The sequence below is a fragment of the Amblyomma mixtum genome, chromosome 3 (assembly GCF_055824585.1).
Source record: "Amblyomma mixtum isolate Tamu chromosome 3, ASM5582458v1, whole genome shotgun sequence".
Classification (NCBI taxonomy): Eukaryota; Metazoa; Arthropoda; class Arachnida; order Ixodida; family Ixodidae; genus Amblyomma; species Amblyomma mixtum.
Window position 1 is genome coordinate 258,278,585 of NC_143014.1, and position 25,290 is coordinate 258,303,874.

Below are 25,290 nucleotides of genomic sequence, written 5' to 3' on the forward strand. Positions count from 1 at the left end.
AAATGATCGCATACAGTGTATTTCAGACACCAAAAAAATAGATGACGCATCCTGGCATCTGAAGAAAATGTACATTAAAACAAAATTACAGTAAAAATTCTTCAGTGTTCGAAAACTTGGCACTATCAACCCCAGAAGCAAACAGTCAATTCAACCATTGTTACAGAAGCAAGCTCAGCAGATTCAGAAAAGCAGGCAACAAACCAATAAACTGCATTAAAAGCAAAAGTTCACTGATTAAATGAAATTGCAGCCCACAGCTGCAAAAAGCTAAAGTCACTGAAATAAATTTGCACAAAGTAAAAATAGCTGCTATTAAGTACTAGAAACGCTCTGCCAATGCACGACAGTGCCATATGTTCTGTGTGTACAGGAACATAACTGAAGGGCTTCATAGACTTGCACAAATGTTTGTGTAAGGTCACGAGGAGAGTGCAGCTGCTCTTATCCATAACTCTCACTCGCCACTTCTGCACAAGGGAGATATGCCCTCTTAAATAGTTCACAGAGGCCTCAAGAAAGAACTATCCTTGTAATGCAAAAAAAGCGGCTGATAGTCTGCCACAGCACATACTACATTCTGTTCCTGTTCAAAGCATGATTGACACACACATCAGGATTTGCAAAAAAAAAAACATTGCAGGTGACAACCCTTGCTTTCATGATTCTATTGAAACCAGTGATAAAAAGTTGTTGTAAATTATGCCAGCTGATGAAAAGAAACCCATCTCCAACATTAAGAGCAGTGTTTAGTTTGAAACAAGGAAATGACCAAGTGCAGTACACAGAGTCTAATTTTTGTTAAGTGCGTAATTGTGTACACTGCATCTGAAAGGGATAACAGCTTGGTCACAGTACAAGGGCCCATAAAAATTCAGGGGGACACTTGTTGACCTAACGTGCGGTGAGGCGAAAGCCTTAAGCGCGGTCTTGCTGCTTGTGTCACTGATGTGTGGTTAAGATGTTAAGCTTCGCCTCTAAGAGTGGAACGCGACAGCGCCTTGCAACGCTGCCAGGGTGTCCACAGAACGCCATCGCCCGTTCGGCTCTACGCCTTGCTCCTCGGTAACTTGGTTTAATGTATCTGTCTCGCATATCTCGGTGGACACCTGAACCTCGCCGTGAGGGAAGGGAGGAAGATTGGAGTGACCGAAGACACCGTATTCACTAGACGCGCCTTTGTTCATTCCCAACCATCGAGGTAGCATGGCAGAGTGGTTAGCGTGCTCGTCTCGCACTCCGGAGAGCTTGGTTCGATTCCCCAACTCGCCCCATTTCCTACTCGTTTTTATTTATTTCTCTGCTCTGACTAGAAAAGTAAATTAGGTGAATTAATTAACTAAACTCAGCCCCACCTACTTGGAGCATCACTATACCATCCCTTTAATTGGTTGCATGGTTGCAGTCAAAGTACCACTGGCCCCGTTTGAAATTTGTGCACTGTGACGTCACGACCATTTCGACCAATTGAAAAGCGCGACATTCCTCTCGACAACTGCTGCTTACAACGATGAGGCATTAAAGGCTTCCGCCTTAAAATAAGAGTTTATGATTAACGTAGCAATGCACAGATAATGATTGCGTCATAATAAATAAGAGGCTTCCACGAAGAGCGGGTGATGCCCCAATTATCATCCCTTTTGAAGAATCACCGCGCAGCTTAGGTTATGACATCGGCCGCCATGGTAGCTCAGTGGTTGCGGCACTCCGCTGCTGACCCAAAATATGCATGGTCAGTTCCAGCCTTGGCGGTCGCATTTCAGTGGAGTCAGAATTCTAGAGGCCCGCATACACTGCGATGTCAGTGCATGTTAAAGAACCTGTTACTTGAAGATGAATCACCAACAAGCCCAAGCTGCTGTTCTGGAGAAATATGGGAGGGCTTAGTGCTGCAGTAAGCATAGTCTGGCTGATGACCATGGCCCCAACTCCACTCACTGAAACCTATCCAAAAAGCAGCCATTTTTGCCTTCATGAGACAAAAAAAACCTCTTTACATTGTACATTTCTGTACACAGGATAAAGCAGCATGTTCCAAAGTTTTGCTACTGCACTGACCTGTTATGCCCGATCAAAACCTGGACTTTTCAATTAGAGGGGACCACAGACGGACACAAGTTTGTGAGAGCACAGCAGACTGCTACTATCTTGTCTAGTGGTGTGAACTTATCTGCATGCCTGGCTGTCACGAAGTTAATTGGCTGAATATCCTTCAAGATTACAAATTTGTTGCGAACTAATCATATCACACGCTCGACATGAATGCGGACATTCGCCAGCCTTCGAGTGTTTTCGACTTCCATGGCTGAGAGCTGCTTCTTGCCCTTTGTGAAAGCAGGTATGTGCAGTTTTGCACAGTACAAACCTAATATGTCTGCAATGTCAAATCCTCTGTCTCCAAGAACAACATCTCCTTGAGTTAAATTGTCGAGAATGCCGCAGTTTTCGGTTATGTGTTTGTCAGAGACCCTTCCACCCCAGCCTTCAGAAATGAAAGTAATTGCACCTTGTGGAGCAATCCCTACCAGGTATTTCGCAGTGTTGCTGCCCTTGTACTGTGACCAAGTCTCACTCCTAGGCTCAAGTGCAGATGGCCGTTCAATCTTCACTTCAAAGCAGTCAATAATGATGGCTACTTTGCTCCCAAAAGAATCATAAAATGTCTGTGGCATCGTACTCTGCAGCAGCTGCCGTGACGGCCATGCAATTTGCAACCTCAACCGCCAGAATTCCCCATGCAGCCATTTTTCAAATATGCGGCTCACAGTCGAGCATGAAACTCCAAATCTGTATGCAAGATCCTGCAAGGGAAAGCTGCATTTCAACTTCATCATAAAAATAACAAATTCAATAAATTTTTCAAAGCCATTCTGTTGAGTGTGCTTAACAGAAACTTCAACCAATTCAAAAACTGCCCAAAGAGTAACAAAATTTGGCAATCCTGTATAAAATGCAACTTTTCGTGCATCTTGACGCAGTGATGCCTCGGAGATGGCTGCGCTCTTGTTCTTCAAGATTTGAAGCTCTGATGTCAGACGCTGGTTGTCGGCCTCCAGAGCCTCTAGCTGGTGTTTCGTCAGCTCTGTTTGAACAGCAGTTTCTGGAATGATATGAAAATAAAGAGAAATGTGATCGCCTAAGTTAAGCAAATTTCGGCCCAAGTAAAAAATCAGTCATATCTGCAGGGAGAGAGTAACAAGCCTACCTCTGGTTAGCTTCAAGTCTAATGCACAGCCTGGAACGACAGCTTGGTCGTGTGCGCGGTCGGCCGCTACGGCGTGATGTGGCGCAGGTTGGGCTGCACCATCGTGCTGCATGGCGTCGTCCGGCACGGCTCGTCGTCCAACGGGAGGGCGGCGGCGACTGCTGCGGGTGCGACCACTCTCATCGCTGCGCGTTGGTCGTGTTCGCAGTCGGCCGCTACGACGCGATGCGGCTCAGGATGCGTTGCACCATCGTGCTGCATAGTGTCGTCAGCTTGAAGCTTGTCGTCCAGCTGGAGGACGGCGGCGGCCACTGCTGCGGGTGCGACCACACTCATCGCTGCGCGTTGCTTGGCGCGCTCGTACCGGGCGCTCGCCTCCGCTACGCGCAGCTTGCTGCTGTAACCAAGCTCTAAGCTCGGCGCCCAGTCGGGATTAGTCTCGTCCATGAGACTTGATGGTTTGCCTGAAAGCAACCATACATTCATGATTTGATCGCAATCAATGTCGCGGCATTCCAAAATGAGCTAATGCGGCACCGCCGGCGCAATCAAGTGCGGCAGCACTAAACTAGAGGGAAAAGTTCGCTTGGAAGCAATGATTTCAAAGAGTTACTAGTTCTACTTAATTTCCGCACACGCTCTCGTATTTTCTTACCTGTAATAAAGTGACGACCGCATACACGAACGTTGGCGAGGTTTATCAAATCCTTGCGGTTCAAACGCGCCAGCCAGGCGTTCCGGCGCTTTTCGGACAGCGTCTGTGTGCGCTGGCACTGCCATGAAATAATTTTCGGCAACAGGAACATCCCTGGGGGTGGCTCTGCACTACCTGGCCTTCGTAAGGTCTTGCTTCTGCTGCCGCAGCCAACTACAGCACAATTCGGCATGCTGACGGTCTACAAATTCGCAGCGACGAGGGAATCACACGGCTGCCTGCGTCGGCGTACACCCCAATATGGCGTCCACGTATCCCAGAAGGCCCTGTGAATGGCATCCGGTGACGTCCGTGCAAACTATGTATATGCAGGATGCATGCTGCGAATCTGAAATTTGTATTCGGCATTTCGCATTGCTTTTTTCATACTGTGTTTCAGTTTTTGCACACAGCGCCAAGTTGAGAAAACAAAACCTATCGTGCTGGTACGTTCGTCGATTTCTTTGTTTTTGGTGTTGATGAATGTGAAAGGCAGTATCGGTGAAATCAGCTGGAAGGCGTCGTTTCCGTAAGTGTGAAAAAAAATTGCGTGAAACCCTAAAAGAATACTATAACCTGGATTAAGCATTATTAATGAAGCACACAAAAGTGATTTCGCTATTCAAGCTGAAATTCTCATAAGAGTGTTACATCACCAGTTACACAGCAGTCACGTTGAAATGACCGTAGGAGGGTGAAAAAAATTATTTCTCTAAGGGCACACGGAAAACAAATATATATATGAGTCTTGTAGATTTTATTTACAGGTGCGTTGTTCCTGCCAATGAAGGTTCCAGCTCACAAAAAGTCTGTGCGGGATCCATCCATTACTAATTTATGTGCAATCTCTCTCCATGTGCTGCCTGCATGGAAATCGTCAAACTGGTGAGCACATGCTACTGTGTTGTGGCGGGCATGAAGGGATAGCATGTTTGCCTGCAGTAAGATTGCATGCAGCTAATGATATCCGACTGCATTTACATATATAATTTATAGAGCAAGGAAGAACAGTGTAAATAGAATCACATATTAAAATATAATGTAAATTAATCATGTCTGTACTTTTCAGGTGACAGCGGAGGTAGGTGTGGGTGACAGGCAGTGTTGTTCTGTGGCTTTGGATTTCTCTTAGTGACCACAATGTCAAGGTAGCCTCATTTCGATTGGTGCAAAATGCAAAAGCATGCATATACTAAAAACCTTAAGGTAGTCATTAACAGTTAAACTTGTGCCCTTCCTTGTAGTGCATTCTATAGTGGTTTTCCTGAGTATAAAAAGACTAATAATTATTTGTGCCCATCAGTTTGGGAAATCTGCCATCAAGTACCTATAGCTATATGGCAACAGTTCGTTTTGATACTATTGATTTTGCAGTGAGCATATTGTAAGGGAAGACTTCACGGAGACGTTTATTCTAGCCCTTTCGCCAGAGACGTCTTCCAAGCGAACAGCCTCAAGCGATGACGATGGGAATCTTCAGGTGAAAGAGAATGAAGTCGCAGCCAGAGAGGCGACGACGAAGAATGCGAAGAAATTGCTTACACTAACTTCCCCCGCGGGACGAAGCGGCCAGCCTGGCCGCGATTATTCGGGTGCAGAGCGCCGAAGGAAAGGCTTGAGACGGGAAACGTGTACAATTTCAGTCCCGCGGTAACGGCGGTCCGGAGGAGGATCAACAGGAGTGACGCGGTAGTTGACTGGAGAAGTTTGGTCGAGCACGAAGTAGGGACCAATGAAACGAGGCTGGAACTTGTCGCAAAGACCAGGCGTCCGCAGAGGGGTAGAAAGCAGGACCTCGTCTCCAGGGTTGAACGAGACAACGCGGTGCGTGGTATCGTAGTTACTCTTGCGATCTTCCTGGCAGGCTTCCGTGTTCAGGCGAGCAAGGTGGCGGCACCGGGCCAAGCGGGCGAGGAACTGGTCAGGGACAGACGGTGAAGAGTTCGCAGGCGTCGAGAAGAAAGAGGCGTCGAGAATGGTAGTGGGAGAACGGCCGTAAACGAGGAAAAACGGGGAGTAACCAGTGGTTCGTTGTAAGGCGGAATTGTAGGCAAAAGTGACAAAGGGAAGGACTGCGTCCCAATTCCGGTGGTCAGGTTCGACGTACATAGCAATCATGTCGGACAGGGTGCGATGGAACCGCTCAGTAAGACCATTGGTTTGGGGGTGGTAGCTGGACGTCATCTTGTGAACTGTAGAAGAAGATTGCAGAACTTCGGCAAGAAGGGTCGAAAGGAACGTCCGGCCGCGGTCACTGAGAAGCACCCGAGGGGCGCCGTGGCGCAGTACGATGGATTGTAGAAAGAATGTAGCAACTTCGGGCGCCGATCCATCAGGCAAGGCAGCGGTTTCGGCGTAGCGTGTCAGATGGTCGACGGCAGTGACTATCCAGCGATTACCTCGTGTAGATAGAGGAAGCGGGCCGTACAAATCAATGCCGACGACGGCGAACGGCGTGGCGGGGTATGGTAGAGGCTGCAGATGTCCAGCAGGAGGTGAAGTTGGCTGTTTTCGGCGCTGGCACAGCGGGCAAGATGCGACGTATTTAGCGACACTTGACGAAAGGCCAGGCCAAAAGAAACGGCTCTTGACGCGGTCGTAAGTTTTGTGAAAACCTAAATGACCGGCCGTCGCGTCATCGTGGAGGGCCTCCAAAACACGGGAGCGAAGGGTACGTGGTACCACTGGAACCCAGCGGGTGCCATCAGGGCAGTAAACGTAGCGGCAGAGCACATCGTTGTCGAGTTTGAACTGCCGAAGCTGCCGACGAAGCCGAGCGGTAGAAGGGTAGGAAGTTCCCGACAGACGGTCGATTATGGAGCGGCAATAAGCATCGTTGCGTTGATCCGACACAAGGGCGGTTAAGTCGTCAGATGCGAAGCAGGGGAGGGCGGCGACGTGCAGAAGAGCCGGCGACGATGAGGAGTCGCTGTGACAGTTGGAAGGTGGGGCAGAAGAGCGACACGAAGACTTCGGGACTTCTTCGGATGTCAACAAGCCCCTAGTGCTGGCCTGTGACGCATCCCCGTACGGACTGGGTGCTGTGTTGTCATGTGTGCAAAGATGGCAGCGAGAGACCGGTTGCATATGCGTCGAGAACTATGAGTGCGGCAGAACGGAATTATGCCCAGACAGACCGAGAAGCGCTCGTAATCAGCTTTGGCATAAAGAAGTATCATCAGTTTCTATATGGGAGACATTTCAAAATTGTGACGGACCACAAACCTCTCTTAGGACTGTTGCACCATGCCAAGCCCATTCCCCAGGTGCTATCACCACGGATGCTGCGTTGGACTCTCATGTCATCGGCTTATGGCTATGAAATTGAGTATCGACCAGCGGAGAAGCTTTCCAATGCTGATGCATTCATTCGTTTACCACTGAGAGCCAGTAGGGCAGAGGAAGAGGAGCAGCGTGTTTGGGAAGTAGGAATGCTGGAAATGGCGCCGGAAGTAGCATGGAACTCTAGGAAGGTGGCAAGATTCACGTCAAGGGATGAGCTGTTGGCTAGAGTCTGCAATTGGGTGCAGCATGGGTGGCCAGAGGGCAAGCTGCCAGAAGAGTTTGCAGCGTTTGTGAGCCGCAAGCATGAACTGTCGGTGTACCAAGGTTGTTTGCTGTGGGGCAGTCGTGTGGTCATTCCAGAGTCAGCTCGACCGTATGTCATGGACATTCTTCACACAGCTCATCCAGGAATTGTCAAGATGATGGGCTTGCCAGAGGAGCCGTGTGGTGGCCAGGAATTGACAGAGATGTTGAGCAGAAGGTGAAAGACTGTGCACGTTGTCAGGAATCCAGGTCTGCACCAGCAGCTGCAAAGATTCACCCTTGGGAATTCACCAAGCGTCCTTGGACAAGACTACACATCGATTTTGCTGGGCCCTTCCAAGGCAAAGTCTTCCTCATTGTGGTGGACTCTCACTCAAAGTGATTGGAAGTGTGCCGGATGAATTCCATGTCTCAGCTGCAGTTTGTGCCAAGCTTCGTTTCCTTTTTGCTACCCATGGCATTCCAGAAACTGTTGTTTCTGATAGTGGAACTGCCTTTTGTTCGGAGGAGTTCAGAGACTTCATGTGCCGAAATGAAATCCGACATGCGACCGTTGCCCCATATCACCCTTCTTCGAATGGTCAAGCAGAACGCATGGTGCGCGAAACCAAGGAAGTACTCAAGCGGATGGTTGGAGGCGATATCGACACACGTCTGGCTAGGTTTTTAATAACCCAGCATATCCTGCCTCATGCTACAACAGGCAAGAGCCCGGCCGAATTGCTAATGGGCAGGAAACTTTCAACTGTGTTAGAGCGTCTGCATCCTGCCCTGCAGTCCGGTGTGCAGCAGAAATAAGAGCAGGTGATGCAGCGCCGTAGCCAGGCAGTGCGACTGTTTGATATGGGGGATCGAGTGCTTGTGCGCAACTATCTCTATGGGCCCAAGTGGTTGCCGGGCATTGTGGATGCTGTCACAGGACCAGTGTCGTACTTGGTCGTCACCAAGGACAGTCGTCGATGGAGACGTCATGTTGACCAACTCAGAAGTCGTTCTGCCAGCTACGCATTGGACAGTTCCGCTTCTGGTATGTGTGAAGAGGGGGAACCGCTGGTTGCTTCCCCGGCAGGGTGTTCCGGGCTTGGCATTCCTTCAAGCCCAGAGGACCCTGGAAGACGGGACGAAGGAGAAAGACTGGAGGAGGCTGCAGCGCCCAGTACCGAATCTGCTTCCTGTGGTGAGGACCGTGAAGCAAGTGCTTCCCTTCAAGTCCAGCGACCACAGCGCCAACGCAGCCGCCTTGCGTATCTGAAGGACTTCGTGACGTAGGGGGGAGGAGTGTTATAGCGGGACAATCTTTAGGGCCAAGCAACCCTGAGTAACCATGTGTCACGTGTTGGTGGCTTTCCCGCCAGTCTGTACCCTGCCACCAGCAATAAAGGATGTAACAGGGGGCTTAAATTTTATGCACAACATTTGCAATGAGTCAAATTTATTAACATTTTGCAACCTGTTCTATCATTATATTGGTGATGAATAATTTCTGTTCATTAATTTAACACTTTCCTCTTGGAAACTCTGAGTCAGACTTGCTTACCAATTTTTCAAGCTGCCTTAATCATGCTCAAAACACCAATTTACCCTCCATGTGCACACACCACTAGGCATTTTAAGTGTTCTATTTTTTTCATGCAGTGAAGGAGTGTAAAACATACATAGAGCGGAGAAATCTCCAACCTGTCACTTATGATGAAGCACCAGAGTGAATTTTAAATGCACATATCAAACTTGCCCAAACAAACCGGAACCTCGTTTCAAAGGGATGGAATCACAGGAGCGATGGGAGGCTGCTCTGTGCAGCTCACAGGCAGAGCTACAGCTTCGCATCATGGCCTGGGCCTTGAAGGTCACCGCAGCCAAACAGTGCCTGGTCATCTATAGTGGCCCGAGGGCCTTTCGCCGTCCCGTTCAACACCCTTTCACCCACCCTCACCTGATCCACTCAAGTGGGACTAATAAAGCCAAGGGCTGTAATAAGGAGTAACCAAGGGCTGTAATAGCCTTCTTGCCAATGCAATTCACCACGGTAATCTTGAATTGCTTCTTTGAACAAATAATCTCCGAGCTGTACACGAGCTTTGTTCTCCATACAGGTAGTTGTTATTGGAATGTGGTAATCTAGTGTTGCAGAGCAACTTCGATTGGTCCTCAATGTCCTTTCAGACATTTGCCTATATTTCAGCACATACCATCTGGTATGGTGCCCTTCACTGAACTGTAGATGCCATGTTTTGAGTGTACATAGAGGGTTGTCTATTTTAGTACACGCATTTCATTGAGGATTACTCTCAGGCAGTGCACAATAGTGGCATCACAGAGTCTTTATTGCATCAGTGTATAGAGTAAATGTTGCCTAACGGTGTTGTGATCCACCGCTCAAAGAGAACCAACAGTGGCCCTGATATGTATGTGGTCAGGAGTGTGCACAGAGGGAAGGTCGTGCACCTGCACATCAGGCTAGAAACATGACTGAGGCCTCTCGTTGATTGCTCATGGAGTGCACAGGGCTTGCCAAAACCAATCCACATCATCCAGTGTTATGCTGCGTTAATGAACCTTTTCCCAGAATACCACTGCTTGTCTGTGATGCTGCCTCCCTCAAATACTGTGGGCCATGTTAGCCTTGCATTTCTTGCCCCCTTTGTGTGTTATCTTGCTGCTGTACATGCTTGTGTTTTTCTTGTTGTGTTGCTGTTCTCCCTTTTTAACTTCCCCGCTGTTTTTATTCTCCTTCAGCTCTTTTACCTCACCCTGGACATGTTCAGGGTTAAGGGGGGATGAGGGGATCGAAGGCAACTTTTCTATTTTTCGACTTAGACTAATGAAATTTGGCAGACAGGCTTGAAACAGCATCAAACAATCAGATATAAAGTTTCACAAGGACATCTTCAGTAGCAGGGACTCTGGAACCGGGGGGGGGGGGGGAAGAGGGGGCGCCCCCCCCCCAACTTTTTTCCAGGGGGGCCAGCGCCCCCTTTCCAGACAGCTGATGGGTTCACCTGATCGGCGGTCCTCACCGCTTCGGTCTAAGCACATAGACGTACCAAATGTAGACTTATGCCGGTTGTTACATGGCATGGGGCTCGCCTGCGACATCCCACCGCTGTCGCACGCTAGCCCCAAGAGTAGCGTTGACCTGGTGGCCCGGTTTCCTGCGGAGAGCATCGGCAGGTTCCGGCAAAGGACGGTGGTATTGTCTAACAAGAACAAGGTTTAATACTGCATTTCGTACGAACGGCAGGAGAAGCTGGCCCCAGAGAAAAACCTGACATGCCCACACAGCAGGCGTCTCAACGGCGACCTAGCGGCGGAAGCATCCTTCAGAGGGAAAGGAGGAAGGTTCCGAAGACGCACACATGTCGAACCAGCGGTCATATTCATGGCAAGCGTCGCTGACTCAGACCCGGCGGCGCCATGATCCGGATCATCCGGCCCGGGGCAAACACTCTCTCCCCGAGCGCCGTGCTCTCACAAGCATTTCCACACACGCACGCGCACGATGACACGTAACAAGTGGATCTGTCTGGACACAATTCCCGAGACGGCTTTGGGTGGCAGTCGGCCAAGCGAATAGTCCGTTGCTCGCAATGATACTCCTGCGTCCACTGCAGCCATGTTGATCTCGCACGCCGGTGGCGAAACGTAACGTGGTCTACTAGCACGTCTCTCATCGCTTGAGTGTATTTTTTAACTGCAAATTTACAATGTCGTTGCCTCAGAAGATATCTGGGTCTCAAAAGATGATCAACAACTTCTTCGTGGCTAGGACAAAACATTTAGGCCATGGAAGCGAGGTTGCACAAGATATATTGCGTCGCATTTTTTGTCACCACTTTGATTATTGATGTGTTTCTAACGCCCCTTCGTATTTGTATTTTGGCACCTCTCATTAAAGTCAACCAGATGAGCGTGTGATAGGAGCAGCAAATATTGACGGTACGTTTTTGCAATGTTTTATTTCCATCGTGCTCTTCATGTGCCTTTCATGAACTTTTTTGCGTGTCATGCATGTGTTGCACATCTTGCTACATTCCTTTTTTTGAAAGAATACCGTATATAATTGTGTAAGGGCTGCCCCCGTGTAAGGGCTGCACCCTCAACTTGGCCACCGGCAATTCGAAAAAAAAAGTGAGCCAAAAACTGTTTCATGCACACATAATTTTGGCCGCGTAAAAATTGCTACGACCTCGAACACGTCATCCCGCAAGCCGTGCTCAGCCTGGAACCCCGCACATGTGGTCCGTCATCAACGCTGGCTCGCTTGGCATTCGCACCAGACAGGATTGACAAAACGTTATGCTGTGCAAAAGCCAGGATGGGGTGCAGGCGTGTTAGGTTTGCCTCACCGTGCAAGAAAACGCGAGTGGCGCGTTTTTGGGCGTTGAAGCGCCACTCCAAGCCATCACAAGCGCCGCACCTTAGGTGGATCTTAACTTAGGATCACGTGACATTTGCCAGTAAAGTAATACAGTGATCAAGCAACCGCTAGCAACCTGTCTTACTGCGGGCGGTAATCGCGCAGGCACAATCCACACTATTAATGCATTCAGTATTCGAAGGATTCATTGCTCTTGCGCTAATTCGTCATAAAATCAGCATCGCCGCATAAAAAAATGACGCGTAATCGGGGCTGCGCTGTACCAGGAATTTTTAGCAGAAAAACGCCGGTTCCATGTAAGGGCTGCACCCCATGAGAACCGTGGAAAAAAAGTGTGGCCCTTACACGAGTATAAACGGTAATCAAAAAAGCATTCATACAGTGTTATCGGCTAATAATCTCTTTCATCTCACTTATTAGAGATCCCAGCAACCGTCGCACAAGGTGGAGAGCCCCTCTTGGCAACAGACTGTGCTCCGATAGAAATCGCAAGCCATGACGACACGCCCCTGGTTGTTCGATCACTGCCACCAAAGAGCTACACATTTCCAATGAACCCGACCGGAAGGCCCTGTAAATATACATGGTTTAAGAAATTCATGTGGCTGTCGTACGACTACAAACGCGACGTCGTGTTTTGCAATTGTGTCAGATTGCTTTCAAGGAAAGAGGAGAAAACGTTACAGCAGTGAAAATGTGTTTCATTCACGAGTTCAGTAACTGGAAAAAGGCTATTGAAAAATTTCAGTGCGATGAGAAGAGCCAGTTTCACTGTTTCCACAAGCCGCCAATTGTCGAAAGAAAACCCAGTCAAAAAAAACCATTGGAACCAATTGGATTTCCAATGGGTTTCAATTGGTTCCAATTGGACGAGTTCAGTTTCCAATTGGAATGGTGTTCCAATTGGATGGTCTAAATGGACTATCCAATTGGACCATTTGGGTTTCCAATTGGTGAGCCCAATTGATCTTACCGATTGCATCCAATTGGTCCGCTGAACTGCACCCAATTTATCCAATTAATGTTTGCATGTTTGACGAAAAAGGTAGAACTAATATGGTACTTGCAATAAGAGCTATCAGCAGCTTAGCCTAATAAATTGTACTCATCACCTACACCACCACTGGAGCTGAAATTAAATTAAATAACTGCGCTCAGTGGGCAAGCACCACCGGCCCCAGCATGAGAGCCTAATAAATTGAGTATATAAGTTGGAGCAGAAGTGTGTTCTCTGGATGTACATATTGAGCTAATGTATGCTACTAGTGCCTGAATGTGCAGTGTTGCTTGTGTGTGATGTATGTGTGTCTGTTGGCTTTGATTCCCATAAAAGCATGTTAATTTCAATTCCGTAGAAAAATGTTGATTGGCACTACCCAGTCAAAAAAAACCATTGGGACCAATTGGTTTTCAGACACCATTGGAACCAATTGGCTCAAAAGCCAACTGGAACCAATTGGTCTTTCCAATTGGTTCCAATGGTGCCCAAAAATCAACTGGTTCCAATTGGACCGGAGCGGAGCGGAGCGGAATTCCAGCCATGACTAACAATGAGGGACACCACCCCTTTTGAGCACCCGCGAGCAGATTGGCACGTGCACATAGAGGAAGTGCCAGCGGTGCGAGCAGCAAGCCCACCATAGCAGACTTCCATATTTATGCAACTCACCTACTCCTATCTAGACACTACACGCGCATTCGTGCAGCGCCATGCGCAGCAAATGTCGCTGTACTATTGCGGAGCAGCTCTTCCGGAAACCGCGCCATTTACAAGAGCTAGTTTTGAATCATAATACCCTGTAGCCGAGACTGACAACTGATTGCATTTCTAGCGATTTCGGTATCCGTGGTTTGCACACCGCTGAGGAAAAGTACTGGTATTTTATGCAGTGCAAACAATGGCAAGAGATGCTGGCATTGTTTTTGCTGCATTGTGCGCATGCATATCACCAGCTACGCTCCCATATACCTTTCAAGAATGTTATCCGTGCATTCTTTTTTTCTTGCAGTGTGTGATTTACATATAATTTTGGGGGCATGCTTTGCATTCACTACAATGCTAGTGAAATCGCACTGTCCACACATGCACTTCGCCAGTGGTAGAGGCAGAAGCAGAAGGCTTCATTCACTTCCATTGATGTGCATTTTCAAAAGACAAACGCATGTTCCTTATAAAAACAGGACCATTTTATTGCAACATCTGCTAAGCACGTTCAGATGCCTTGCACAACTCCCCCACACATCATGGTGGCTGCCTGCAAGCAAACAAGTCCATACCAATGTCATATGTGAGTCTATTTCCAGGAAGTGACAGGAAATGTCAGTGCTCAAAAGTGGGTATTAGCTTGTTCTTTACTGCTCAATCATTGCAGTTACTTTCCATTGACCTAGTGTTTCAGTAACACACAAAGACATATGCTTACCTCCCGTCATACAAAAATGTGACGGCAGTAATGGAAAAGGAAAGAAAATATGTGCCTAAACATAGCAAGTGGACTGAAAAGTCCTTACATCTAAGTAATTTGCTGCCACTGTAACAATGAGAGCAGATATGTTAGGATAAAAGCCTGCTGAGCACGACAGAAACATATTCTGCTTATGCCATACAGGGTGATACAAAGCTGCTGGAACAATGATACACTGCTTGTTTTGATGTCACCAGCAGTTCACGAAGAAAAAGCTTACCAGCAGAAGGCTGTATCCATTACACACAAGCAGAAAAATGTGAGCTGTGAGGTTGAATATCCCTTGAAAGTGTATATTGATACTGTGCTTCCAAGGAAAGTGAACGCCACAAGCGGGCTAGTAGCAAAAGAAAAGACGCAGCTATAGAACAGAAGAAAGGAAAGTAATGGGCAGGCATAAGAATCAACAGGAAAATGGCGCAAAAGACGTGGACAAAAGAGACAAACACGACAGGACCAGCGCCAACTTACAACTGAATTTTATTTCGCACCAAACCCGCCTTTATGTAGGCCAACACGCCCTAACATCCGTGTAATCACGCACAGGCAGTAGAAAAGATAACTGTAAGATATCTAGCACATGAAGCGCAAAAGCAACCACGTAACATACTATCATGGCTAAAAAAAACCCAACAAAAGTATAGCAAACAACACTAAAACGGTCATGACCAAGCAACTCTTCAACACCAAAAACGATACACACTCATGAGTGATACCAGATCACCAACAAGAAACGTGGAAAAAAGGTGAAGAATGAAGCGTTAAGACCAAAGCAGTGTCAAAGGTAAAAAAAAGGTTGAAATGGATGAAGAGTGCAAACCTTAAAAATTGGAAAACAAAAACCAGCAGCCACATGAATGATAACCGATGACCAACCAGAAAAAAAGATGGACGCGAAGCTGAGACCAAAGTCGGCGTCAAAGGTATAAAAACGAGAAAAAAAATTGGAAACGAACAACCAGCAGCCATATGAATGATAACCGATGACCAACAAGAAACATGAAAAAGGATGAATGCGGAGCTCAGACCCAGGTCAGCGTCAAAGGTGTAAAAAATTACGCTTAGCAACGTAAATTACGTAAATTACGCTTAGCAACGAGGAGTACACTTTTCTAGAAAGTTTTCTGTAGGCTCTTCGTTTTGTTTTGTTGTGCACGCTCTTTCTTTTGGCATTGGTTGCAATTTTTGACGATTTTTTGACGATGTGCGGTTTTACGCGGTTTTTGTTCTCGTTTTTTACACCTTTGACGCTGACCTGGGTCTGAGCTCCGCATTCATCCTTTTTCATGTTTCTTGTTGGTCATCGGTTATCATTCATATGGCTGCTGGTTGTTCGTTTCCAATTTTTTTTCTCGTTTTTATACCTTTGACGCCGACTTTGGTCTCAGCTTCGCGTCCATCTTTTTTTCTGGTTGGTCATCGGTTATCATTCATGTGGCTGCTGGTTTTTGTTTTCCAATTTTTAAGGTTTGCACTCTTCATCCATTTCAACCTTTTTTTTACCTTTGACACTGCTTTGGTCTTAACGCTTCATTCTTCACCTTTTTTCCACGTTTCTTGTTGGTGATCTGGTATCACTCATGAGTGTGTATCGTTTTTGGTGTTGAAGAGTTGCTTGGTCATGACCGTTTTAGTGTTGTTTGCTATACTTTTGTTGGGTTTTTTTTTTTAGCCATGATAGTATGTTACGTGGTTGCTTATGCGCTTCATGTGCTAGATATCTTACAGTTATCTTTTCTACTGCCTGTGCGTGATTACACGGATGTTAGGGCGTGTTGGCCTACATAAAGGCGGGTTTGGTGCGAAATAAAATTCAGTTGTAAGTTGGCGCTGGTCCTGTCGTGTTTGTCTCTTTTGTCCACGTCTTTTGCGCCATTTTCCTGTTGAATCATGAACCAACTAGCCCAAACTAGAGTTCTTCTTGAGGCATAAGAAGTACAACTTGTCCAACTAAGCTATACTTGGGAAAAAGAAACAACTCAACAGTGCCGTTGCAACGCAAATATAAAAGCCCCACATTTTTGAAAATATAAAGCGGAAAAAAATGAAAACACACTGTTTCTTGTTTCATATAGCAGCGATCTCAACGGTTATATTTGAAAATCAATTAGAAACATATTTAGAGTGCATTCATCCACAAATGTGCTTCAGCGCCTTTTCAGCTAAGGAAAACACCCAACTCAAGGAGGGCTGTGTAGCTTTCAAGCATTTGTATGAAACAAGTGATAAGTTTATAGCAAAAATACCCTCTATAATGATTTTACCTAACATATACTCACCTACGAGGCCATAACAGGAGGGCGTAAAGAAAAACTATATTGTTGCAAAAGAGCAAACGACTAGGCGAGGTCTGATGGTCTGCAGCGGCAAGTCTTCAGGGAGTGCAGACATGTTGCATGCCATTTTGAAAATACAGTACCAGCATTTTTTTTCCAGCGCTAGATGTGGTGCGTATAAAAATTAGGCTCCCCGTGAAATTAGGCTCCCCGTGCTGCCAAATGCCACTCGCATAGAAAGGTGTCCATCCCCCCACAACGTAAACTGCCGCTTCCACGCACTGCGAGCTCCTAACGAGCTCAGGAGGAATGCAAAACGCAAACGCGAAATGTTTTGCGCAATACAGAATCAGCAGGTGATTTTATCGCCCTGTATAAGCTGTAGTATATTTTTTAGAAATGCCAACAGTTTATAGACTTACTTCAGAGCGGAGTGAAGAAAAAAATTCCACCTGCCACATCTGGGATCCAACCCGCGACGTGCGCATGCTCAGGACGAGAGTCGTCATATAGGTACATAAAATATCCCTCAATGCCCTCTGTGGCTTTTAAAACTCATCGCCTATTTCTAAACACAAGCCCCTCAACTCTCCAATTTAGAGCCACTTCTACAGGACCCCAGCTAAGGAACAAAGAATTATGCAGCAGATTTCTGCTCTCGCCTTACGAAATGTCACAGTGCCGTGACACTCGTAATCTTGCACACGCGTTCATGAAAAACCGCACTCGATAACACACACTACGAGGTAGCTCACGCACGCGACACAGGTACAGTTGGGACTCCAATGCACATACTAATAACAAAATTGCGGTCCGAATGACTCACCTGCGTTTGGCCCTGACATCAGCCATGCGCGTACGAAGCTTTGTCATCGTCGACCTTTTGCGCTGAAGGTATCGCCGCCGATTCCCCATTTGACACTTTTACACACAAAAAAACTGGCAAGATAACGTGATAAAAAACGGCGCTGCACATAAATACAAAAGCACAGTAAAAAAAAACACCAACAAGCAAAACAGCACGATACGCCGATGACAGCCTGCTGAGCAGCCGAAGAAACGACCGCCTTGCTTCAAAATGTTTGACAGCGCCACTGTCGTTGACCGGCGGAACTCCATTGTTGAGTCAAAACGCCCGCGAGATTGAAATGCAGCAGCCCCGTCGACCAACAAAGCGGGCGAGTGCGAGCTAACATGAGTCGTTTATCATACCCAAATTTACATCACTGGTAGTATTAAGACCAGCGACTTCAGTTCCTGTCAAAAAAGCATGGAATATAGCAGCGATCTTTCGCGCTGGATGTATTTTGCGGAGGTTACGGAGCACAAAAAATGGCGCAATTGAATGGCGCAGTACTACCGTTCTGTTTGTCATAGCGAAATGCCGACTTGAGAGGATTTGGAATATTTCATAAATATTTCGTGTGCCGAATTTGTTCCCTATACGACGTTTACTTGCTTCTACAACTCAGATAAAAAAAGCGCAGTTTCTAGGTTACGACCAACTTCGAACAATGAAAACTAAAAAATTATGACATGTAGCTCAATGAAATTTTCAAGAATTAACAACATGGGTACTATCTATAATCCTGCTAAATATGTTTGTGATTTATGAATTGGACTAGGAGTTATTAATGCGTCATTCTTTTAAATTTCACACTTATTTTTGGCACCAGTTCTAAATAACTACCCAATATAACTCAATAACTTGCCTGTGAGGTTCTCGAGTCACACTTCATCTAAAAGCTGCAGAAGCAGTTTTCTTTTCGGAGCAGTAGTTTTCGTAAACAGCAAAGCAAACGCAGGCAAATCGAGCAAAAATATCGTTTTATGCCCCTCGCTCTTTTGCTCACTGCTATTATACTAACGTGAATAGCTTTTAGCGACACATACCATCGCAAAGATACAATTATCTTTACAATGCGCTCAATATCATTTTTCTAGCGCAAACGGATGAGCCACACCGCTCACACAAACATGACGAAAAATGGCTGCTGACCGCCGCTAGCGTGGTACCGCCGCCTTAAAGGACAACTGCAGCACTTTTTTGAGAATTTCGCAATATTCTAGGATTCAAATCTATATAGGCTGTAGGTAAAGCTTGGCAGGTGGTTTTGCACTAACACTTAAAATAGTGACGTAATCGACGATTGAATTTTTTGCTTCTCCTCAATGCACCGGAGGAGTGCAGAGAAATTTAATGTGACGTCACGGAAGGTATGATTTCAAATTACCGCTGTCGTCAGCCACACCCTGCCCCGATTCGTTAGACGCTGCCAAACAACTCTCGGCAGGGTTCGCCTTCGGTGGCGTTGGTTTTTTTCCTTCAAAGCAGGCGTCTGTGCGTTGGAAATGCACAGGTACCTTCGATGACGTCATCATGCGCCCCCCACTTGGCGTTGTGCGCTGCGGAGAAGCTTGAAGGGCGTCCGGATTTTAATCGGCGATTACTCCACTATTTCAAGTGCTAGCCAAAAAAGAGTTCGCATGCTTTACTTGCAAGTTTCACACAATCGACCCTCTTCAGCTCGTTGATTTCTAAAACCTATGCAGTTTCCCTTTAATTGGAGGAATATGGGAGCGGCCTTTGCCTTGCAGTGGGTCTAGTCCGGCTGATAATAATGAAGCTAAAATGATGAAAAAAACATTCCGGAGTCCCTGGGTCCAGCCAGGCAACGTGGGCTTGAATAATTTCCATCCAAGCCTTTTTGGACGGTAGTTTCTTAACATCCTGGCTTACCATGGGCACAGCAGATCATGATTTATTCCTTATAGATGTCATTTTGTAGATGGGGAACGGCGGCAAAGATGTCACCATGTTAAACAACGTAGCGGATATAATCGAGTGTCGGGTTGTGCCCCGTTTTATGGGGACCAGTGGTAAGGGTTTATTATCTGGGTCAATGAGTCTTATTAACCAATTGGAAAGGAAGTTTTGTGTTAGTTGAATAGTCAGATTCCAGGATCAGTTTCTCGAATGTTGGCTAGGATTCTGCTGTGGGAGACATTGCCGAAAGCCAGTTTATGGACACACCCACAATAATGAGTAGTTGCACAGTGCTGGGGTTTGCGTATACGTTTTTGTACAATCGTGCCGCAACGTCTTGGTAGCACACGTGCTTGCTGAAGCTATCAAGTTTAGGGAGTAGATGACAGAAGTGTTATAGGTGTCACTCCAGGCGAGTGAGCACTGTAGCACCATTCTCTCCGTGTGGGCCGGAGGTTTGCCGGTGAATTCATCGGTCTGCCTTGTTTTAGTACAAGAATGACATTGGCTTTTTTTGCAAATACGGGGTAGATGCCCAGTCTTTCAAACATGATTTACGTAGTCCAGTGTAGCTTGAGCAACTCTGAGTCAAGAAAGTAAGTAAGCATGCTTTAGGTGATAGGAGTGTGCGTTTTGTGATGCTGTATTCTAGCACAGACCACTATATATGAACAGCCATTTTGATTAACATATCAATTCTTTCTTTCTCAAAATTAGCAAAAGGACAAAATGACAGCCAATAACAATTGCACTAACAAACTGCTTACGGGATAAACGGCGCACTCGCTGGCATAGCGCGTCCTAATCGAACGCTGCCGCACTAACGTGTCGAGCGACTGAACTATCTCCATGGGTCACCCTTTGAAAGTCGTTTTGGTTTGTAGAGGATGGTGTCGAGAGCATACCGCCAGCTGATTACATGGACTAGTGGTACACATTGCAGAGAAACTGTCAGCGATAACTCTACGTCACCAATAACAGAGCCATGTGTGCTATGCACTAAGCCTTCCTTGTGACCTCTCGCAGTACACATAAGGCCATTCTACAGCCACCTTTAACTGCTTTTCGTGAGTGAACAATCCCTCTGAGAACAACGGCACATAAGTGCTTGCAGAGTGCTGCTACCCAGCAAAAGGAATGAAGAGACCACTTATATGTTGCTTTGATTTAATAAAGTACAACACTCCTGATAATCATATGTAATCCACTAATACTGAAAAAAAAAACATCAATATATAAAATCGAAACTGCCACCCGCTTTCTTCGGGGCGCATGAGGACACATCGAATTGTTCAGGATGGCCACAAACTTCAGGACCAGCAGACTGCAAAAGAGAAAAAAAAGAGTGAATGATCGTGGTGAATCAACCGGAGGGACCCTGACTACAGTCACTAAGGAACAGTGTTCAACACAGCATATTTCTGCCATTGATCTCCAAGGTTCATTTCAGTCCATACAAAGTGAGACACTGAGGTATAGTTCCGGTCAGACTGAGGCATCCTCGGAATTGACGGCTGCTCCTTGTATGCACTCCATCGTAATACCACAACGCAAGAGGTTTGGCCACTCACAGCTTTGGATACTGCATATTCTATCCTCATGGAACGAAAGTATACTTCAGTATGAGAGCACGTTAACTCCTTTGAGTTTTGCCGTTACTTTCTACAGTACACAGTACTCCATGTGGCCATTAAACAATGAGTGTGATAAGCAAGCGATGCTTTCAGCCATATTGAGAGTATTAAAAAACAGTCAAATATCCAAAAGGAGAGGCGACGAAGATAAATGCTCCGCTCCTTTTATAAATTCCATGAGCGTGGCCTCGTCGCTTTCGACACAATGCATAAACAAAGGCTCTAGCGTGAGCTCTATGCACTTGAGAAGGGCACTGAGGAACAATCCATCCAACCTTTGGCCTCAGTAAAAACCAACCTGTTGGCTTTTTATGGTTGTGTTCATATTGTTCCGGCAGTTAAATACATATTTAGTGGACAGAAAATCCGATTTAAAAATTTGCTTGCCACCAGACCCAAATTTGTGACGTCAAGACCGAAAAGGACTCCGAGGTCACTATGTTCAGAGTGAATACAAGTGTTGACGCAGGGATAAGCGCGAAAATAATAGGCTTCGTGTGACCGATTTTGCTTGCGAAATCTGCCGAGAACAAATATATACCAGTGTTCGATATTTGCAACTTCTCTAATTAATAAATGCTCCTTGTTTCAGCTAATGTAGCCTCTTTTCATAAGTGCAGGTTAATTTATCTATGCACTTAAACATCGCTTTGTCATCAGTGTCTCTTTAGCGCTATTCGAGTACATCCCAAGACTGATTGACATATACAACAGGCGCTGATTTCAACACAGAAATTATCTCTTTTGCAAAGCATGAGGTTTTCACCGTTCAATTGAATGCGCCATTGCTCCAGGGGTGACATTCCAGATAAATCGTTTGTCGCTTATTACAAGAGCGTTGTACGTATAAGTTCCTAATAGGTCATGAGGGACATGCTACAATGAACGACACAATTATTCTTGGTATGATGTGGTAGCCATCAAATAGTGAAGGATGCTAGGGACAAAGCAGGACTGGAAACAACGAGAAGCCGGCTTGGCCACCAGTTTTCGACTTGAGCCACGTGGTGAGGCCTACTCTCGGGCTCCCCGCAAAAACTCAGAAATAAAACTGCATTGTTTTTGACAGTCGCATGACCTTTGAACTTCTTTCTATGCAATATTCACTTTGTTATAGATTTCAATTTGAATATAATCAAACATCAAACTGCGTGATAGAGAGCACACAGGACAGAAGAGACAGGATGAACACAGACTTTCAACTAGATATTGAAGCAATGCCTGATACTTTCCTTCACAAAACTACACCTGCGCGTCAAGCACTCACCCGTGCACTCCAACACAATCACCTTATCAAGCAAAGGAAACTAAGTTCCTTTTTGTACAGGTGAATGGAAGTCTCACCAACACATTTATTGGGGCTATGTTTGTGCATGTGTAAAGCTTTGTGGACTTCATGCACCTTGTTGCATTTGACGCCGTTGATTACCTTAGTTTTCTTGAAAAGCGGCGTACAATTTTTGTAAAATGATAGGCATTCCTCAACAAAATATGCTGACAGCAGTGCGAGCCCAGGGAGCTACTGTTCTCCTGTAAACACTCGTTGATGCAGCATCCCGTCTGTTCCCCATAAACCAAACCGCAGCTTAGCAGGATTTCATAAACAGCTGATACCTTGCAGGGCACATAGCTTGCTTTGTGGTTCATGCCACAGGAAGTATCCTTTCGAATATCTTTGTTGGGTACTTGGCACAGACGGGACAGCTTGCTGGGCAGGGAAAAGGAAACGCCCACACTGAATTTTCCTTCACTCTCCTCAGATAATGCGCGACCTTGTGCACATAAGGAAGAACTTCAAACTTTGGCCGTTAGCTGTTATCTGTGGTGTGAACGTGTGTGCTTGGGTGTAGGCTGTTTGGCAGACACTCTCCAAGAGCGTTGAGGAGGGCAGGGTGAAACCAGTGGAACGTAGGAGAGACACTTGAGTGGGAAAAATAGGGTGCACCATATGGGAACACTACTTAATGAGAGCTGACCTCAGGCAGTGTGGAGCGTGCTGCGAGATTAGGAGTTATTTATTGTTTGAAAATGAAAACAAAAGTTGCACAGTGCGCACCACTGTCCTTGTCCAGGTCGCCTTTGCTGCGACACAATGAGGAATGTTTGGAAGTGGGGGAAGATCAAAAGCAATTAGACAAGGAAGAAGAATGGGAAGAAAGAGAAAGAGGGGAAGAGATATACGCAAAGGGCAATAGTGCGTAATCATAAACACAGAGCTGGGTGAGACGTGGGAACCCATGAGCGGTGAGCGTTAGAAGTGGGCAGCGGTGTTTGCGTCATTGAGAAAATGCACCAGAGCTTCTAGTACACCGCAAGAGGTGTGCCGATAGAATTAAGTTTTCCCCTTCCCACCTCCATCCCCTTCTCCTGGTCCCGAAGAGCGATGCCACTAACTGTCCAACATACGGCGGGACCAGTATCCTCTCCCCAGAATATTTCATAGTAACCACCACCACCTAAGGAAAAGTAGGTCCACCGCAGTTGCGGGAGTCCGAGCTCTGCGTAGAAACGACAGTGAGAAACATGCGCAGTAGAGCGGGAGGGGTACGAACACTGCAAGTGTAGGAGGTAAGACAGAAGAGCGAAGAGGGCCATGAATTCTGTGTCTACTCCTTGAAGCAGCTCTAGCAGCAACGCAGCTGTTTTACAGGTGAGCGAGGGGCTACTTTGGCTGCACTTTTTCGCTGACGACGTCAACTATTGCCACCTAGATGCAAGGCCTGGACGATAATATGGTGATGTTATCACTGTGCACGGAAGTAGTCCAGCCGCTTCTACACTCGACGACAGCTTTCTGTGGCTACGCACTTGAAGCTACGAAGGGCGAGGCTTCCACAAGTGGCATTTATCACACGCTCACGACAGAGAGAGAGAGAGAGGCGCTTAAGCTGGCAATGCGTGCTCGTAGCTTCACCTGAGTAGGCACAGAAAGCTGTCCCCAAGTGTAGGAATCGACTGCTTGACAGGCTAGTGGCATAGTGGTAACCTGTGCAATGCACTGTTGTTTCGTGCACGTAAAGTACGCTGTTTTATTTAGCTTTTTTACGCCACCAAATGTCGTCAGCTGACACTATGCTTGTTTTCGTCGACGAAGGAGTGTGTGTCCATCTTTAGGGGTCACCTGTTTGACGATTTCGGTGCGCACAGCAAGCGACGAAGCAATCGGACATTAGGCCTATTTGCCATCTGGTGAGGCCCGTGATATGTTGTGTGCAAAGTAATGGTTTTGAAAGCAAAGATACTGACTGGCGCTCCCTAGACGCTGGCGGCGATCGCTCCTCGACAAGTTTGCACCTTCTGGCGCGCGCTCTGTAGTCGTTGGCACCGTACACTCCTTGGCATGTCCGAACACATGTTACACGCCCCGAACTAGTTGACAGGGTGTGTTTTAAATCCCGAAAAGCCTATTTTCGAAAAATTATTAAAGTGTTCGCTGAAACACGGGGTTTGTTCTCTGGTGCGTGACCTGCCCCTCTGGTGAGGACACAGGCACTCGACCTTCTAAGAAAGTAATATCCTTGCGATAGAAGAACTTGAAGAACAAAATTAATGGCGGTTTAGCATTGCAAAGCAGGAAATATTGCACGAAAGCAGGTTTTTACAGGTGGACACCATGCCATGTGTTGCTGCTGCGAATGCCCAGGCGCTGCCCATCTCGGAGCAGACTGAGTCGCCCCGGGCTTGTCACGCTCGTTTTAAAATCCCAACCACGTTACGCATCTCCTCTAAATAAATTGAGCACCTTTTTCATTGTCATTGCCAATTTGCCCAGAAAACGCCACCAGGCTATTGCTCAAAAGCCACATTTCTGCAACAATGTTCTCAATGCCAATGCATTTCGCTCCAGTGCCACGCTTCAGGCAACACATGCAGCGCACATCTCTCTGCCACTATTCGCCGCGAGATCGACCTATAGTTGGCAGCACTGTTGCTGCACCAGTGTGGATCGGCAACCGGCGGCGCCCGCTGAAATGTACCCGAGGCGGTTCACTTTCAAGTTTATGGAAGGGTTTTCTGCCGAAGAAAATGTACCCTCTGCAATGGATTAATGACATACCTCTTAAAATGTTTCAGTTGCACACAAAAAAGCGTAAAGACCTCAAACGGTACGTAAAAGAAGTGCAGACTGCAGGAAAAAAAAGTGGACTGCCATGCAACCAGTATCTCCGGTTTTGTGATTTTCTCACATTATGGCGTGCGTTTTTCTTGCACCCCATTCACAGGCCTGATATATTTACTGTGTCACACTTCCCTAAGTTTTGTTTTTTCTTCACCTTTTCACCAATGTGCGCGCCACAGCCTGTGCCACAGAAGTGATATAG

General features: G+C 46.6%; 1 protein-coding gene, 1 long non-coding RNA gene and 1 pseudogene across 2 annotated transcripts in view; all 3 read right to left on the reverse strand.

The window, feature by feature from the left end:
- Positions 1–3: 3 nt before the first annotated feature.
- Positions 4–860, reverse strand: LOC149354522 (uncharacterized). Its single transcript, XR_016289663.1, has 2 exons — positions 378–860; positions 4–270 (listed from the first exon to the last, which is right to left on the reverse strand). It is a non-coding gene; the product is annotated as an uncharacterized LOC149354522 (long non-coding RNA).
- Positions 861–1,802: 942 nt separating this feature from the next.
- On the reverse strand, positions 1,803–3,317 carry LOC149354523 (uncharacterized; annotated as a pseudogene).
- A 17,179-nt stretch (positions 3,318–20,496) lies between these two features.
- The window catches only part of LOC149354524 (DNA (cytosine-5)-methyltransferase 3B-like), a 148,898-nt gene continuing 144,104 nt past the window's right edge, over positions 20,497–25,290 (reverse strand). The window contains exon 18 of the mRNA XM_089575998.1: positions 20,497–20,658. The gene's annotated coding sequence lies outside the window, so the exon portion shown is untranslated. The remainder of the gene's footprint in view (positions 20,659–25,290) is intronic.